This window comes from Rattus norvegicus, chromosome 7, assembly GCF_021556685.1.
Source record: "Rattus norvegicus strain SHRSP/BbbUtx chromosome 7, alternate assembly SHRSP_T2T, whole genome shotgun sequence".
NCBI classification, from domain to species: Eukaryota; Metazoa; Chordata; class Mammalia; order Rodentia; family Muridae; genus Rattus; species Rattus norvegicus.
Window position 1 is genome coordinate 108,442,144 of NC_141540.1, and position 19,263 is coordinate 108,461,406.

A 19,263-nucleotide genomic window follows, 5' to 3' on the forward strand; every position below is an offset into this window, starting at 1 on the left:
TGCACCCATCTCAAGAATGCGAAAACACTTTTTTTTTTGCGAATTCCTGTCAATCCAACATTTGCTAGGGTAGAAAAGCAAGGCTGGAGGCATTGAGAGCTCATGTGAGTGAGGTTTGTGGGGAAAAGGGTGTCTGGCATCTTAAATTTTTGCAAAAACCGCAACCAAGAACAGAATGGGACTTTTCTGGTTTATCTACCAGCAGATGGGTGCTTGTACTTACTGATTACCTAGTGTATGCTTGGTACTTTGTATGCTAGCAAATGTTAACTACTTAGGTGTACACAGTTTCAAATATGTCATGTAGATTAACCCATCAGCCTTTGGAGATGAGCTATAGGTAGGAGACTTCCTGTCATCTCCAGTTTTGACAGGCAAGTGACGAAGCTCCTTGTTTTGGATCACAAAGCTCTGGGAAGGCAGTACCAGTTCCTGAATTCAGGTCTCCTGCCTCTGGAGCTGATGCCTACAGGCACATATGATCCTAAGCTGTCTCACTTCACCTTGGACTCTGACGTTTGATTCCTTCTGACTCTCGGTCCCCTCCATTGTAACAAGAGATCCTGGAGATCAGAAAGGAGACGGGGTTCCCCAGATAAGGACCGTGTAGGCTCCACTCCACTCAGCTCTTTAAGTCTGGTTCTGTGGTGTATTACCAGGTCATGGAGCATGGCGAAGTCAATGGGGAAACAGTTCCACAGATAGCCTCTACAAAGACAAAATGGGTTTCCCAGTTGACAACAAAAATTGGTGAAACAGTCTTGACTGCTTGAACATCTCTGGAGCTGGGTCAGAGGAAAGATGTTCTGCAAGCTGTAAAATTTTCCTATGTTCTTCAAACATAGACTGACAGGGTACTTTTGTAGAAGTTTCCTCCAAGATTGGAACATTCCATTTCCTCCTTCATAGAAGCTCAGTGAGATGGGAAGTAAAGAACTCAAAATAGCTTCAGGAAGTCCTTGAAGTGGGCTGGATTCTCTAGGTCCCTCCCCTCTATTGTAACAAGAGGCTGTGGAAACCAGGAAGGAGGGATTTTCCCAAGATGGGGTCCAGGTAGGCTCCACCCAACTCCTAACCTTGCTTCTCTGGTATGTCACCAGGTCACCAAGCAAGACAGAGCCAACAAAATAGCCACCCAGAGAAGCCTCTGCAAAGCCAAATTGGATCATTCTTAGACAAGGACAACCCACTGGAAGAAGCAGAGGCTAGAAGACCTTCCTGGAACTAAGAACACCAGAAAGGACACTCTCCAAACTGCCAGGCTGCCTGCAGGCTATGCAGTGTGTACCAGGTTTTATGGCTGTCATCTATTCTGCTTTGATGATGCAACTGTCATTGAAACATTTCTCTTCTGTAAGTAATCCCTCACCCAGATTCCTGCACTAACTCCAATAAAATTCATTGAGACACCAAGTGGAACTTTGGTTGAATCCACACTGGAGTCTGTTGATGGTTTCCTGCTGTGCATGCTGTGTCTCCCAGGAAAAGTTTGTCTCACAACAGTAAATTAGTGGAGGAAGGGGCTGGTGGCTTCCATGGAAGGAAGATGGGATCCTCCTCTTATCTCCTCTATACACATCACACCTATACTGTCAATTTGGCCCCTATAAGTGTAGCATTATGATCTTGTTGGTGTTCACCTTCCTAACCCCTCTATTATCCTCTGGGGCACACAGAATGCTCAGCTTGCCGCTATCCCTCCCACTGCCTCCTGGAGGGATCACTCTTCCTCTGCTGGACCCATGTATGCTCTGACCAGCAGAAAGACCTCAGGGCACATTGAGAGCTCTGCCACCACCAAGGTGGCCTATAATTACCTTCTGCATAGAATCAAGGCCCAGATCAAGAAACATAGGAAAGCTCCTATAGGGAGCACCTTCCCTTCCATTAATTTCCTGCTAGTAGAATTCTAAGCTTGGGAGGGATTTAAATAAAAGCAGCCAAATTAACTCAACATTTCATGCTACACTCTCTTCCAGGAAGGCTGGCAACTCCTTTGAGGTCTAGGCTGTGCATACAGATACATCTCTGCTGTGATGCATATCAGCCCAGAAGCCCAAGAGGGACTGCAAAACCACTCAAGTCTAAGAACTCGCCCCTGCTCAGCTGTAGCATGTGTCAGGTACTTCCTAGTTCCCAAGAAAACTCTCCCTGCTCCTTTAACCCTCAGCTTGCAGGTAGAGACCCAAAGTTCAGAGAAGTGGAGGCCTCTGACTATACAGCCTGTATAGGTGGAAAAGACTCAAGCATGCCAGACTTTAGAGACAGGCTTGTAAACCTGACTATAGCCTGTTATGTCAGGAGAGAAGAGCTGAATTTAATCTGTCCAGGTAACTTGTGAAGGGCAAGAGGAAGTGAGTGGTGTGGGAGGGCAGCTGAGGCCAGATGGAAGGTGGAGAAGGTAAAGAGCCTTCTCCAGCTATTGGAAAAAGGCAAAGGAAGACAGATGGTGACATCCTGTGACACCGATCAGTTTGGTGGAAATGTGAAGGCATTGGGATGCCGTGTGCAGGCTATGATGTATTCCTGGTAATCTGTACCAATGAGAGGGAGGAGGCATTAGCCATGCTGAAGAACCCTCTGGAACTACTATAAGACATGTTTCATACAGGCTTGTGAAATACCAGTAATTCCCCACGCTGGAGAATCCCAGAGCTGCCCAAATTATCGAGCAGTCTCCCTGGAGGTTGTCATATGTGTTCAAAGAAGAAAAATGGTTATCTGTAAAGAATTTACAATAGCATGGGACTATACTGCTATGACAACATTTACAATATCATGGAGATGTACTGCTATGGAACCATTTACAATAGCATGGGACTGTGTTGCTGCGGCATCAAAGTGACAGGACTCAGGAAATAACTATAGTATGAGGACATAGCAGAGAAGCAAGCTTAGGAGCTAGGTGGAACCTGCATGGACCTCATCTTGTGAAAATTCCTATCTCCTTCCTGGTCTCCATGACATCTTGTTACAATGGAGAGAACTGTCAGTGGCACCAAAGGTCTGAGTCAAAGGTGAGGTCTTTAGTGTTTGTATACTCCAGGGGACAAAGGGCCTAGTGAATTTGGTCAGTTTCCCTTTGTCAGTAATACAAATGCCTTCTGAGAAGGCATAGGACACACTTCTAGAACTGAAAAACTGAACTAGCTGAAGGACTGTGTACTGCCTTGTTTTGCTTGTCAACTCAACTTGACACAAGCTAGAGTCATGAGAGGAAAAGGAGCCTCAGTTAAGGAAATGCCTTCATGTGATCCAGCTCTAAGGCATTTTCTCAGTGATCAATGGGGAAGAGTCCAGCCCATTGTGGGTGATGCCATTCCTAGGGTGTTAGTCCTGAGTTGTATAAGAAAGCAGGTTGAGTAAGCTGTGGGGAGTAAGCCAGTAAGTAGCACCCCTCCATGGCCTCTACATCACCTCTAGGTTTCAGCCCTGTTTGCATTCCTGTCCTGACTTCCTCCAATGATGAATTGGACTATGAGCTGGAAGTGTTAGCCAAATGAACCTTTTCCTCCCTCCACTTGCTTTTTGGTCATGGTGTTTCATTGCAGCAATAGCAGCCCTAACTAAGGCCTACTGACTGTTAATGTTATATCACATTTGGGACCTGGGTGTGAGTCTCCACAACTTCACCTATTCATTCTGCATTCATTCCATTCATGATGACTGAACCCTTGCATTGGGTCAAGTGATGACATAGGTGGAGGAGGACTACAGCAGGAACAAACCTGACTACAAGGTGAAATTTTAAGAGCAGCAGAAAGCAAATTAAGTCAGGAATGCATGACAGGTTCAATGTCTCTAAGGCTCTTGAAGAAGAATGCAGAATTGGACCAGAGACAGGGTTCATAGAGCTACCTCTGGTTCCCATTGATATTGTTTTGTGATTACTCTTTAGGGACTTCTATCTTGCTGGAGGTGGCCCCTTTTCTGGCATAGAAGCTTTGGTGCACAGATATGTCGGGTCAGCCCTTCCAAGAGCTCTGAGTCATTCTAGCCCTAAGACAAACTTGATCTGATCATAGGGATTCTTACAGCTGCCAAGACACCAGTGTAGGATGCTGAGTTAGGTGCCGGCCATTCTCTGCCTTTGCTGAGCCAGAAGCACCTAGGGTTTGGTTCCTGCTCAGCAGAAAGAGCCACAAGTCCCTGCCAGGAGCCCTGGTCCTCGCCAGGTCTGCTCTACCACAGCCTTCCATCTAGCATGAAAGAACAGTCACCCAGGCAAAAAAAAAAAGTCTAGAAAAACTCTGTCCCCTCCCATCCTGAAAACCTCCTAAGAATCTATTCCAGGAACAAGCTCGATGTATCATCATCTTGGTGTGCAGAGATGTTTATCATCTTGTCATTTTTGCGAGCACCATGTCAGAGTGTCTCAACACATGCTGGTGTAAGGAAGTCATCAGTATGGGGTGAGGTGGTGCATGGTGCAGGCTGCGATCCTAGCACTCAGGAGGTGGAGGCGGGAGGATGAGGATTTGAAGGCTAGTCTCAATGACAGAGAGAATTTGAGGCAAGCCTGGGATATGTAAGATTCTATCTAAAACAAAGAAGTCATCGGGTATGTCAGGGACAAATATGCTGTCAGCTAGACTATGCAGCATTTAGCATGCAGCATCCTCACACCTCAGAGCACACCCAGAGTTTCCAATGGCACCAGAAGTTTTCTGTTATAGTGTGTAATCAGGGAACATGGGAAAAAACATTACTGAACCAGAACTCCAAGGAGTAAAAGAGTCTTAAACACTGGGGACAGACAGTTACTTCCTGGTAGGGGTGGCCCATGGGAATCTGGGTATCTGCTTTATTTTTGTTTGTTTTGTTTTGTGTTGTTGTTGTTTTTTTTTTTTTTTTTTGAGCTCTCATGGTTTTCTTACCTTTCCATTATTTTCCTTCTGTGACCACACAGCAATTTCATGACTGGAAAATATAACTGTCTAACTAATTTAGAACACTAAAAACTGGTGGTGTCCTGTGCTGGGCAGGAGAATAGGGGTGGGGTGGGGTGGGGTGGGTTGGAAGAATCCCCACTCTCAGGATCTTGACCAGAGACCTCTAGAAACTGAGTATCAGGTTAGAGGCAGCCTAGGAACTACTTTCTCAGGATCAGCTTAAAGTCAATGGAGCACAGAGCGGTGAAGGACACCCCAGGAAGTTGAGGGTAGGACCAGTGTGTGAGAAAGGTAGCCCTAGCAACACTTAAAAATCAAAACCAAATCACCGAAGCTGCCTTGTGCCAGTGTCTAGAGGATGCTTCCCTGCTCCAGGGAGACCAGCCCCTACCGTTGTCTCTAAATTCCAATCCCGAATCCACCGGAGACAGTGAGCCTCCCAGATCATATAGGTCCCTTCTTTACTACAAAGCCCTTCTTACTTTAAAGTCACTTCCCTTAGGTCTTTGTCATAGCCAAGGCAAGCAGAGATGGCCACTGACCATAAACCAGCTAAGAGCAGGTGATTATCAGGGCCTCAGAGAGGTTCAGCTTTCTTATCCTTGGAGCTTGGCATCCGATATGTAGGTCTTTCCACACAACCTTGGGCCAACTTGTAAGGCAAATGACTTGCAGCCAGCACATAGCTGAGCAGTGATGTTCTGGAAGTCCACCAGGCTTGGGGGACTTGAAGGGAAGATAAACGGGGTACTTGGAGTTGATACAGCTTTGAGTGTACACTAGAAAGCATGCTCATTCAGTCTGAGGCCCTCACAGTGTGCCTGGCCATGGGGAAAAAAGCCTTGAATTGGAAGGTTGGTCCAGCTCAAGGACCACTCTGTGTAACACTTATCTGTGAACACCAAAAGACCTTCTCAGCTCTGTCTCTAGACAGCCCAGATCCTCAACCACAGTAACTGTTTGGTATCACCCAGGGCAAACAGGCTGTTCCAGAGTAACAGGTGGGAAGGTAGAAAGAAGTGACAAGGACTGTTAAGGCCCTAGTCATCCAGAGCCACAGAATTCCCATGGGAAGACTCTGCATTTAGTTTGGGTGATTGCAAGGTTTGGTTCAAGCTGCTGATGGCTTCTTTCCTACCCAGACTTCTGTGGTGTTACAAAGCATCTCCAAAGTCTTGGGGACTAGTGGCTGTGAGTTCTTTGAAATAGAATTAAAAGTCAGAGCAGAATAGAGAATGCTGGGCTTCAGGCAGCAGAGACTATCTTGAAGGCCTACAATCACAGACAAATATAAGGTCACAGTCAGGACCCCGGGTAAAAATAGCCCACAGGAGTTTCCTAGACTAAAAATTCACAGGCCCAAGAGTTCACTGGGCTCTTACATGAACTCTCCAGCTTAGTACAGAAGGTGGAGTCCCCTTGGTTCTTGGAGGGCTGAGAGAACTATACAGAAGAGAACAAGAGATAGAGGAAGCCATGTGTGTGGAGGGCCAGGGCACAGCCACTGGGGAACTGCAACCCAACATGAGCTCAGCTCTCAGAGCAACCCAGGCAATCAGTCTCCATTGACCAGCCAGGATAACTGAAGGCCAGAGAGATAAGAAGACTAGCTGAATCCCACACTAGCACTGTTTTGATCCTGGGGTTGATGATTTGAAACCCACACTGGCTCACTCACGTGAGCATGTATAGTCCGCCATCTGCATTTTAGCAAAGAATAGGTTACTTCACTCTCCACAGAGAGAAAGAAAGGTGAGGTTTTGTCTGTTTGTCCTCAGTTGAAAATGAGCTTCTGTCTGGGGGACAGATCCTGGAAACAGATACAGTTTCTCACACTGTGAATACTGTGCAGCTGTGTTCACATCTGGAGAATGGGCACAGAGGTGGGAGAGTTCCTTGGGGCTCTGAGTACTTTCCAGGGTGTATCAGCTTGCTGCATGAACAAGGACCTCATCAGATTATCAGGTACAAATCCCAGCTTGCCCTAAGCTTCTGTGTGACTTTACTCAAGCAATGTTCCTGTGGCTCAGTTTCCTCTCTAAAACAAGAGGATAGAAACTATGGTACTTGCCTCACAAGTTGCAATGACAGATAAATAAGCGGATGTACACAGAGCTCTTTGTATGTGGCACACACAGGCTCTGCAGCATGAATACTAGGAATCACCACCCTTGCCAATGAAGAGCCAGGCTGTCCTCAGACAGGAATAGCTTGTCTCTGAGAGCTTTAGCACCTCTCTGTCCCTGTCCCATAGCTACTCCCCAGAGATTTCAATCCTAATGGCACCAAGCAAGGCTGGGAAGTTGTAAATCCAGGGCCATTGCCAAGAGTATAGCATGTCCAGACACAGGAGTCTTGAGAGCTAAGGTAGAATGCCCCAACCAACCAGCTTAGGCCACTAGGCCAACCCTGCCACAGCTCTTTGAATATCTGCAGGATTTAATCATGCATATGAGGAGAGGTTTCAGCTTAACTCCAAGCCTAGAAAGCCACAATGATCCCCTCTTTATACTACGAGCATACAAAGCCACAAGTGTCCCCTCTCCAGCCTTTATACTAATTAGGCTGGTAGTCACTAGGCATGGTACCCACAAGACAGTATCTACTAGTTCACTGCCCATCACACACTGAATTGGGGGGAGCAGACCATAGTCCCCGTGCAAGGCACTGAAAGTGCTGTGCTGTCAGCAGCATAGTCTAGGGCCTGGAGTGATGGGGACATAAATCATCAGTAAGCAGAAACACACTGGGTCAAATATGGGCTAAATATGGCCTGCTACCTATGTTTGTGAAGCGGGTGTCTGTTACCGGGACACAGCCACACCCAGTTGTTTCTGGGTTGCTGTGGCTACTTCTAATCCAACTTGGTGAAACTGAGTAACAGAAGAAGAGGTCTGGTCAGCAAAACTTAGTCAGTCTATTTACTGTACTGTCTCTCACAATAACCCTACTCTGAAGCATACATAAAGGCTGTAGTATACATCTGCCCTCTCTAGCCAGGGTCCCAGGTAGGACAGGACAGCCCAGTTCAGTGAGGCTCTGGTACTTTTATGTCTTCTAGGGGCAGGGCCTGTTGTGATCTCCTTAGTCAGTGGATCTCTTGTTAGGTAAAAGAAGAGGGGTAGGGCCTCTGGGCTATGAGGCTAGCCTGTACAAACAGAGAACACCACAGAGTGAGCTAATGATGCTTTGGGGGGCCTACTGGAGACAATATGGGGTCACAGGGGACTAAGTGTATGGCAGGAAATACTTGGTGCCCTGTACTCAGGTTCTTAAGCTGATAGAAATAGGCCACTGAAGAATTTTTTTTTATGTCTCTCTGGCCACAGAGAAGCAGGGGATATTTGTGGAATGGGCATGGGCCACATTTCTGAGGTAGAACTTGTAGAATTTAGCATTCACAGGGGGAATCTGATGGGCAAAATAGCAGCTGGCACATAACAGGTTTTCAGGATGGAGAGAGATACATCTGGGGATAAGGGAACAAAAGTCCTTGAGGGGACTGTCCTTGGGAAGAGCCCTAGGGGCTGAGAGTGGGGAGCTGTTCCAAAAGGAAGTTGGAGTTTATAAAAATCAGGACCGCCTACTGTTAGGTGAACTTTTGAATAAACTCAGGGGGTGGGCACTCCAGCATAGGCCTTCAGAGTATATCTTCAGGCAACTGTCACTTCAGGACCTCTGCAATGGCCTCTGGGGACCTCCCTTCCTCCTGCCAGGGTGCAGCTATGTCAGAACAGGAAGGCCGGATTTGGTTTCAGGTCCTGAAGAGTCTCAGGGGTGGAGGCACTTGCACCTTGTTTCAGCTCACACCCTGGGCATTCAAGTGGAGAGCCCTGGAGGAAAATATTCTTAGCTGAGGCTTGGTGGGCTCTGGGCTGGCCCTGGGGCTTCCTGAGCTGATTTCTAGGCATCTAGGTACTGCAGAAACAGCAGCAAAATGCACGAGACAAAAGTCACAGCTGTCACCAGGCTAAAGAGGGACTTCAGGGAATCAGAGGGGAGCAAGCGGGTGGCTCTTAGCAGCTGGTCATTTATTTGTACCCCGCCTTTGAAACTACATTTTGTACATCACTTCTGAACACACTGGTGGTTGCCCCCTGTGTCCCTCACTCTGGGTGCAGAGGCAGGAGGAACTGGTTACTAAATATTCTAAATATCAGAAAAGAGAAGAAGCAAGTGACTTGCTAGAGTGACCCATGGGATTTGTTTAAATTGGCTTTAGTGTGTGCACAGGATATTTAATATATTTATAAATGCATATGATACACATAACACAATGGTTTAATGTAGCACATGCTACATAGTGCTTCTGTAGATGTACATATATGTCATTATACGAATGATATAAGTACATTCATATATATGCATGCATACAATGTGAATATGTGTGTAGAAATATATACACACATAAATGTTCTGCAGCCTTTCTGATATACCCTTGGAGTTTTGTACAATTAACTGTTAACTCCCATAATCCTTCTCTAAGTAGGTCTTGTTATGCCAGTTTATAGAGAAAGGAAGTGAGACACAGGAAAATCTTCAACAGCTGGGTGTGTACATTGCAGCTGGATGAGAAATATGGCTCCTCCCGATCCAACCCAAGAGAGCCCATGTACCCGCTGTTCTTAAATCCATCCCCCTAACTGCAAAGGACAGGAGAGGGTGAGGGGTACAGTTCTTCAGCGATCATGGCCTGCTCTGTGCCTTCTGTGGAGTTCATAGTCAGAACCATTCCCCACTAACGCCAGGCTTCCTCCTTCAGAGGCAGATGACACCTGATTTCATAACAGACTGAAGCAAAGGCAGAGACTGACCCTTGGAAGGTATCTTCTAAGCCAAACCCTGACAAGATTGGCCCAGCAACACCTCTCTCCTCACTAACTGGGTTCCTGTCGAAGCATTTCTCGTTGAAATGCTTCAGGCATCACCTTATAGCCAGTTGTTACTGTTTTCGGACCACAAAATAAACATCCCAAGAATTCTTCAGTATTTTCATCCAGTACAGGTCTGAATTATGTGAGTGATCGAGTTGGGACCATCCTGCAGCGAGGAGGAGGGGCTTCCTATGATGAGCACTGTGAATCGCTGCCTCGTACAACCATGCCATACTCTAGGCACACTATTTCTCAGGAGACCTCTTCACTAGTTCCTTTCCTGCCATTGCAAGCCCATCCCTGGGGCAGCATGCTGTGCCTAGAAAGTGCAAGAACTTTCCTGCTGCTAGAACAAGAGTTTTCAACGCCCCCCGGGCCCGTGTGTGTGTGTGCGTGCGTGTGTGTGTGTGTGTGTGTGTGTGTGTGTGTGTGTGTAGGACTCCTGCTGTGCCTCCCTTCCCTGGCTCACTCCCATACTCCCACATCCAAGTCATGGATAGCTGGTGACATGTGGCTTATGCTATTAAATTCTAGTGGATTTCAGACATTTAGAAGATCCAAGGCTATCTGGATTCCTCTGGATGCCGGAATCTCTGAAGCCCCTGAATTTAATCAGAACATGGGCTTTCCACCTCTCACTGCCCAAAGGCATTCTCGATTTCTTGCAAGTACCACCACCAGGTATGAATGGCCTGCAGGCCCAGAAGACACTTGGAGCAAGCACCAAGAACCATTGCTTGTTTAATTTTTGCCCTGTAGATTATTAACAACTCAACATGACCCCAAGTGGGTCACGCTCCCGTGTATCTCATTAACTGCTAGCAAACACCCTGCCCCGCCCACATGCTAGCCTCTGATGAGTGCAAGATTGGAGAATGGGTCCTCATCATATCAGAAACAAGCTCCCTTGACCCCATGGCCTGCCTTTTCTTTGCTTGACATCTCCTTGCTCCTGTTCTTCCATGACCTGGATACTGAGCCCCGCAGAAAAAAGATCCACTTGCCTGTTACATGATCCCACCATGCTGTGGGATCACCTTGGTTTTTGCCCTGTCCTTCTCCCAGCCCCTTAGGATCATCTTCCAGCTCCTGTTCCCAATCTTCCTGGCTTCCTTCCCCAGCAAGGTCACAATTGCAAACAGGTGGGAGAAATTCTCAAAGCCGCTCCACTTGACCTGGGAACTCATCCCAGGAACACAGAGTACAGTCAGTAACCAGGGCGATCAGATGTATTGATGTGCATGACAGACCGATACGCAGCAATAGAGGGATGGAAACTTCCAAGTTCTACTGTTTGCTAGAATATTACACAACCACCAGGCAGTGTAATGATTCCTGGAACACTTTTAGACTGACTCTCCTTGACTCAAGCACAGGATTGAAGGAGTTGGGGGTAGAGAAAGTCCCTGACCCCTAAAGGCCCTATTGAATACACTGCCCATCTGCAGAGGCTACTAAGTGGAGGAGGGCGATTTTATTCTAATGGACAAAGACAAAAGCAAGTCTCTGTCTCCAGCCTTAAAGGTCCCTTTCCTGTCCCCCCCTCCCCCGCCAGTGGCCATTACTCTCAACACAGAGGGTAGTTTTAGCGCTTAGAAAAAGTGTTTATACAAAAACCATTGAGCAACATAGTGACGTGTCTTCCCCGAACAGCCTCTTGGACGCGCTGTAGAATGTAACACAAAGGCTTGCCAAATGGATTTCACGCAGGCTGGCTCTGTTACTCTCCCTTCCTCTTCCTCCTCCTCACCCAGCCATTGATTTCAGAAAGGGCTGAAAACTACTTGGGTGTGCTTGCTTAATAAAGTGGGAGGCATGCAGACATGTAAGTGGGCCAGTATCCAGAAAGAACGAAAGTTCCCAAAGTCAAAAGACCTCAAGGCCACAGATAGAGATCAGTTTCTGTTGCCCTAAGAGTAGATCTGAGGTGGTGTCACAGGTTGGCAGGGACCTGAAGAGGCTGAAGAGGGAAGACAGATACGTAGGAGTCCTGCCTGACTCTCACCCACTTAGCTAGCTGCACTCTGAATTTTGTGCTTATGGATTGAGCAGATGGGTCAGCCTGTGGCTCTGAGAGCAGTGGGACATAGCCTGGCTTTGAATTGCGTTTTCTAATACATTGGGAATGCCTAGATTTACCTGGTCCATCACCTGCCTCAGTTCTAGAAAAGAAAAGCTATAGTTGGTACATGCAGGAGCTCACAAGGGGGAAGAGGAAACACCAGTTCTGTTCCTCCAGAATCCTAAATAGCACAGGGATACTCAGGACTGGCCAGGGTGACAATGACATGCAAAGGAAGGTGGGGGTAGGAGATGCCAAAGGCCTGGTTGAAGACAGGGGTAAAAATGGAAAGAGAAGGGGTGATGTCCACAAGACAGGACATGGGCATGCACTGAACTTTGAAGAAAAGATGATGACAACTGAGTCATGATGAGGCAAGGAATGAGGTTTTCCAGCAAGGAAGAACATACACAAACCTGAAGTCCCTGAGGTACGGCAGGCTTCCCTCTGGAGTGGTCATAAGAGCTATGACGTCACAGCCATAACTCTACCCACAGTCACCCTTTTGCTGTGAACTCAAATTCACAGAAAAAAAGCCACACCTTTGTTAACTATTTAGCAGACTGATTAGTGCTCAGTAATTTTGGGTAGCTGAACTGTTGTAGACAGAGAGAAAATATGGCCCCAGGTTGCAGGTGTAGCTTAGGTGGTAGGGTGCTTACTTAGCATATCCTGGCTTCAATCCCTAGCACTGCAGAAGTGAAGCCTGGTGTTGCAGACCTAGAACTTCAGCACTGGGGAAGTAGAGGCAGGAAGAACAGAAGGTCAAGGTTATCCTTAGTTACTTAGCAAGTTTGGCTATATAAGACCCTGACTCATAAAAAAATGCTACAGATTATTTTTAAGTCTTCTTACTATCCAGTCATCAACTGTCTCTGCTCTGACCTAACAGTCTTTCAGCTTCAAGTGAGACCCATAGTACGTATTAAAACACCACTAGCTTTCAACAACTTTAAAACTAAGCATGTCATCAGATCACCCCTGAAATCTATAGCACAGGTAGCCTACCTACCCTCTTTGCTGTAACTTGCCCACCTGATGTTCCCACTGAAATTTTGGGTAAATGAATTGTTTTTATGACTTTCTTTCATTCTGTGACTATAGCATCCATGTTACCAGTAAATGGGGGAAACATCACTTGGGGGTAACCTGAGTCTGTGTTCATTATCCATGTTCATTTATATTTGCCTCAGAATAAACTTTCCTTCCATCTGGAGCAAGAGCTGCTCTTTGATCAATATGTCCTGAAGTCTTTTCTGTTTCATATGGGACATCAGAGTGTGCTGTATCTAAAAGAACTCTGAGTACTTTTCTATATATTAACTAATTCAGGCTATCATTAGCTATTATGTCCATTTCTCAGGTAAGGAACTTGAGGTCAGGATTACTCGGTGAGTAGCAGAAGTATGATTTGCTGCTGGGCCACATTAATCACTGTTCTATAGCAGGAGGGATGAGATTGGGAGACCTAGGACGAGACTTGGAACTCTGAGGAGACACTGAGTATTGTCCTTCTTCCCACAAAACCTGGAAGACATACCAGGGCCATCATGGACATGAACATTAGAAGGAGGAAGGACTCAAATCAAAGCCATGCCTGAAACTGAGCTTATCTGCAGAACCTGCCTGAAAACCTCCTACCAGCTGGGTGTCCCAGACCAAAAGCTGATCATTCGTGAAGAGCGAAGGACTCAGTATGTGAGGTTGGCTTCTAAAAGCACCTGCAAAATTCCCATGCCACTGTTATGCTTCCTCATCCTGTGTCACTGGGCCTGGCCACAATAGTTGACTGAAAATATCCGTTGCCCGTGAAGCAAAGTGTTGGATCCAAGGGAGGCTGATGTGAGTTACATCTGCTACAACAGTGAAGAAGCAGGGAAAAGCAGAGAGCCCACAACAAGCTGGACAGTGAGGAATCACAAGTGCCGGGACACCTCTGGTCCTGATCTACCCTCAGGATTTGACCAATGGAATGAATGTGGGTAAATGAGTCTGCTGTAACAATGTAACAAGCACAACTGAAGGTGTACAAACCAGAGAGAGAACTCTACAGCATCAGCCCCCAGTATTCACTGTTTACTATACACAAATGAGACTTTCCCTCTTAGCATCTAATACCTGGAACATTTATTTCAGTGCTCTCTGGAAAACTATACATGGACCCATTATGAGTGATTCCACTCTAATTAACCCTACTACTGAACTTGGCCTTCAGGCTATTTTCTCAGGCATTTGAAGCTATAAAAATTAGGAGCAGGGATCCTGAAAAGGCAACAGAGCTGTTGGACATGGCTCTGGAAACACGCTGCAACTTCTAAAGATCATCTCGGAGCCATGTGCCTGTGGGTACATTACTAAACCACTCTGTGCCTCTGCTCCATAAAAGGCTTAATCAGTTTGGAATTGTTGCTAAGGAAACACTATACAAAGCCACATATTTACAATGAAATGCAAGCTCTTGATAAGTCGAGTGCACCTGGCTTGTAGGTAGCTATTTCCCATGGTGGCTGGCCACGTGCTCTAAGAAATGAACTCTAGTCAAGCCTTGAAGGTACTCCGACCTGCTCCACCAACACTCAGCTCAGCCCTTCTGTAGTTCATCTCATCCTTGAGATGCAGCCTGGAAGTGGGATCCCTAGGTCAGTGTCTTAGTTACTGTTCTACTGCTATGAACAAACACCATGACCAAGGCATCTCCTAGGAAAGAAGGCATCTAACGGAGGGCTTGATCAGAGTTTTTAAGGGTTAGTTCATGATCATCACTGCAAGAAGCAGATGGTCATGGTGCTGGAGTGGTAGCCAAGAGCTTTACAGCCTGATCTGAAGGCAACATGAAAAGGGGTGGGGGGTGGCTGGGACTTGGTTTTTAAACCCTCAATGCCCACCCCTAGCAACTTATGTCCTCCAACAAGGTCACATCTCCTAATTCTAATCCTTCTCAAACAGTTCTACTCCCTGGTAACTAAGCCTGCCAATACGGAAGTGTCTGGGGCCAGGACACCCTTAAACCACCACAGTTGGCCTAAAGATTGTATAGACTGTGTCCTTGAGCATCCCAGCAGCATGAAAGGAACAAGAGACTTCAACCCATTTTCATCAGCCAGAAAACGAAAACAGAAGCCCCCATGTTACCAAACAGCACTGTGGTTCTTCCTATCCTTCCCAACGGCCTTCCTAGCATTAACAGATGACCTGTTCCCCACCTGAAAGCTCTAGAGACCAAGGAGAGAAAGGCAGATAGTTCCTCAGCTACAAATCCACTGGAGACTGGCCCTCACCCAGGAGAATGGTACCCCATCCGCAGAGCACCCCACTTATCAAGGCTTATATTTTATCTTAAATCCATGACAATATATTATTTCTCTACAGAGAGCTCCAAACTGCACATGCTACAGGCTCCATAAAGGCTCTGCCTCCTATGCCTGCACTGACTGGTGATTCTATTTTCTGCTGCCTGGGCTTATCAGCAACATCCCAGAGGTATGGGGCCAGCTGACTCCTTCCACCTTCCATGCCCAGCAAAACCTCAGGGCTGGTGACACCCATGAGTGCCTGCCAAGAAATGGAGGATGGGAAGTACAGACAGAAACAAAAGCTATCTTCCGTTTCTATTCATTCATCCACCAGGTTCACTCATTAAATCACCCTTACTGCCTAATCCTTCGCTATCTGACAGTCTTGCAGATTCTCCCTTGCTTGTATCGCCCCTCTTCCAGGGAAGGGGCACCTGCTCTTGACACTGCCCCTCTCTTTTCAAAGGCCATCAACAAAGAAAATTCCCCAAGCTCCTCTCCACCCAGGTCAGTATCTGGGGGCCACCAACATGCCCTCTTATCTCAGTTACTGAGAGCCTCGCCTGCAGGCTGTCTCTGGTCTGGCTGATAACAGGGCCTGTTGTTTTTAGAGGAAATAGCTTAGTGCTGAGAGCTTCCATGCACATGACTCTGCCTGAATGTGTGGAGGCAGGAACAGTCCCAGGTCTCTACACGGTCATAGCTCCTATTAAAGAGGAAAGATTCCCATCATGAGTTGTGACCAACAGTACTAGTTTCTTCCCTCCAAGTTTTTCTCAACCATCAGCAGTGGGCTTAGGCTTCCCACAGACATCTAAACAGACCTCTGGTTGCACCCACAATTGCAACATTCCATACCTGGTGCCCTTGCCCACTATCCTGCCATTTTGATGCATACTTCCTTCTTCCCCTTAATCACTCCAGGCTAGGACATGAACTCTCTGTGGTCATCATCTAGAATAACACCTGACACATTCAAGAACTCAAAAGCACTTGTAGAGCCACAAGGGAAACTAGTATTTGTCCAGTGATGTTGAGAAGACAGCTCTATTTAAATTAAGGTTTCCTTCCTTGTTTCAGCTCAGCTAGGTAAATCCAGGACAAGAAAAGAGAGTTCTCAAGTCTTCCTCCCATTCTGAGCTCAGGACAAGAGGCCATGTTCTGTGTTCTCACATGCATGTATATTCACACATTGTTAGGTATTGTCGGTGGACTTTTTTTTAAAATAAGACTGTGTGTGGGTGATGTGGATTAGGGATCAAGGGAGAGGTGTCCATCAACAAGGTCCAGCTGACCACTGCCAGGGTCGGAAATCTGTACCCATGGGAACAAACACCTTCCTATTGTTAAAGTTTGGAGGTAAAATGTCTTCTTCTTATAGTTTTACATGTTTGAATGATTGTTCCCCTGTTGGTGACCCTATTTGGGGAGTTATGGAATCTTTAAGATGTGACTGTGGAACTCTCTGACGACTCTCTTCCTGACTGGAGGAAGTTGGGCCTCCCGTCCCCCTCTCTCTTTCTGTGTGTGTGTGTGTGTGTGTGTGTGTGTGTGTGTGTGTGTGTGTGTTTATGGGTTATAGCTCAGCTCTAGTACCTGTTATAACTCTTACTAGCTTCTAGGTCTATCTGATCTTCCCAGATGTGAGTAAGCTTCCGCTGCTATAGCTGAAGCTATTCCTGCCCACCATGTCTTCACAATCATGCTGGGGTAGCATCCCCTTAACCCAGAAGCCAAAATAAATCCATTTTCCCTAAGAGAACCTTTGTCAGGTATTTGATCACGGTAAGGAGGGATGGATCTGTGACACCCACCCTCTGCTCTGGGTTTTCTTCTTCCTTTTATGGTGCATTCCTGGCCCTGTTGCATTCCTGTTGGAGCACAACAGGCAAGATAGGTGTTCACTAGGTGTAGCTGCTTTCCACGACAGTGCAACGTAGCATGGCTTTATTAGTGTTCCAGATAAGGGTCTAACACAGGCTCTGAGAGTTTAATAATGTGCTAGCTGGAGTAGCACTGAGCTATTTAATAGCAAGATAGGCTTGAACCTCATGGATGGTCTAGCATCATTAGTGAGAACTTAAGATGCAGTTCCTATACAAGTCAGTCAGTCAACTTGAAGAGGATTAGAACTGCCATAGAAATCAAGTTCTGGACACATCTCTAGGGAGTGTTTCTAGGTTAATGAATTGAGGCGGGACTATGTATACTAATGGTGCTGGGCATACCAGGCATGGACTGGGTCCTGAGCTAAATCAGACGGAGAAAGTGAGTCAATCCCTAGCATTCATCTCTTGCTGTTTCCTGAATGTGGATGCAACATGTCCAGCTGCTTCATGCTCCTGAGACCATAACATCTCTGTCACGCTGAGCTCGCTACACCTCCAACTGTGACCCATAATAAACTTGTCCTTTCTTAAATGGCTTTCAGTCAGTGAGAGGCCATCAATACAGTTTTTTTAGTTTTAATCCGGATGATGTGTATGTGTGTTTATATGTATATACCTGTGTGTGTTTGTCTTACACAATACATAATCTTCCCTAGCACTATATTTAGAATGCAGGGCTTCACTGTGCCCGCCACACCATTCTCCCCTGAGAGGTGTCAAGGCTCACTGACAGACGCTGATTCCGCACAACCGCCAGCCATCTTCAGATCTAGTTGCATAATGTACGAAGCACGTGAGCCTCTTCAGTCTTGTCCTCAGTGGCAGCACGGAACTCTTGAGCTACGATGCAGTCATGGCAGGCCAGGCCGTACTTGTATTGACAGTCATGTGTTGTGAAAGAACTTTCACAATTCAGGTGTCTCTTCTCAATTTTCACGAGAACGGCAAAGTTCTCTATCAGAAGCCTGCTCTGTACCTCACAGGGAAAATGGTTCCTCTCAGGGGAAGTTGCTCCATATGGCAGACAGGCAGGGCACGCTACAAAGAGTCTAAGAAAACAGGGCAATGGCCCTTTGCTTTGCTACATAACCCACAGAAGAGTCTGAAAAACAGCACATGTCTCATCCCCTGTGAAATCCCTCAACATTAATTCCAAAGAATAGAAAAAGCAGCATATTTTTCTCATCCCTCAAGGCAACCCACAGCACAACCCTGTGGGAGGGTCTGGAAAAGACAGCACTTCTTCCTTACATGGAGAAAAACAGACACTTACCTCAGGAAGTTGAGCCACTGTCTGCCTCTGGCTCACTGATACAGCTGTCTGGCCGCAGAGCTCTGAGCCTTGCTCAGCACAGACCCAACAAAGTGCCAGTTGCTCCTTGATGGCATTGCTAACTCAGCAAAGTCAAGCCTGAGAGCAGAGAACAGAGAGAAAGTATAGGTTAGTTTGGGCATTAATCCCATTCAAGGTCTTTTTGAAATACTCAGAAGACAATGACAAGGAATCCAACTACCGAGCAGCCCGCCCAAACATTCACACTATACAGGGGGTTCCAACAGCACCACAGTCCCATGTATGGACAGAACAACAACTAACTATAACTTCTGCCTGCAAGGGGTGAGAGTCAGACAATTGCACAGAAAACATAGGGGGATGGGACACAGGACATAAGGGACACTTGGGAGAATGAAGGAGGAAGTGACCAAGTCGGTCTGAGAGAAGGATGTGGAAAGAAGGAGGTGAGAACTGTTAACCACGACTACCCATGAGATCTCATTTCTATAAAGGCAAAAGTCTTGAGGGAAGTGTACTCAAGGACCAGGAAAAACAACACCAGCATGAAAATTTAAAAGGATTATTGTATAGGGAACACCAATGGTGAGTCACTGGTCTCCTCTGGCTCCCCAGCTCTGTAATGCATTCATGACATTACCAAGGTCATAGTCTCAAAGATCCCCAAATTATGGGTTTGAAAAGCATTCAAATGAGCATGGCACAAGAAGGACAACAGAGAACAGGAAACAGATTGCACTGTCCCACCAGGACCATCATTGCCGAGGGCGTCCCAAATTCCCTGCATCCCAACATTCCCCGCACTATCTGTATTCAAAGCAGTCCTGCTTTCCCTCACACATAGAGTCCAGTTTTTCACCTTTCAATCCTGAGATTGACTTTGCACTAGTGAAATAGCAGATGGAGCACAAAGGCTCAAGACTACAGTAGGGATTGGGTGTAGCTTAGCAGCAGAGTAC

At 46.6% G+C, this 19,263-nt stretch overlaps 1 protein-coding gene and 1 long non-coding RNA gene across 7 annotated transcripts in view; one reads left to right on the forward strand and one right to left on the reverse strand.

Moving 5' to 3' along the window:
* Positions 1 to 19,263, reverse strand: part of St3gal1 (ST3 beta-galactoside alpha-2,3-sialyltransferase 1) — a 67,963-nt gene that overhangs the window by 31,694 nt on the left and 17,006 nt on the right. For all 6 annotated transcript variants that reach the window (XM_087558053.1, NM_001013219.2, XM_087558052.1 and 3 more), the window contains 1 exon segment: positions 18,284 to 18,421. The gene's annotated coding sequence lies outside the window, so the exon portion shown is untranslated.
* LOC148004827 (uncharacterized) lies at positions 1,101 to 9,881 on the forward strand. The gene is made up of 2 exons (XR_015625642.1): positions 1,101 to 1,353; positions 1,980 to 9,881. It is a non-coding gene; the product is annotated as an uncharacterized LOC148004827 (long non-coding RNA).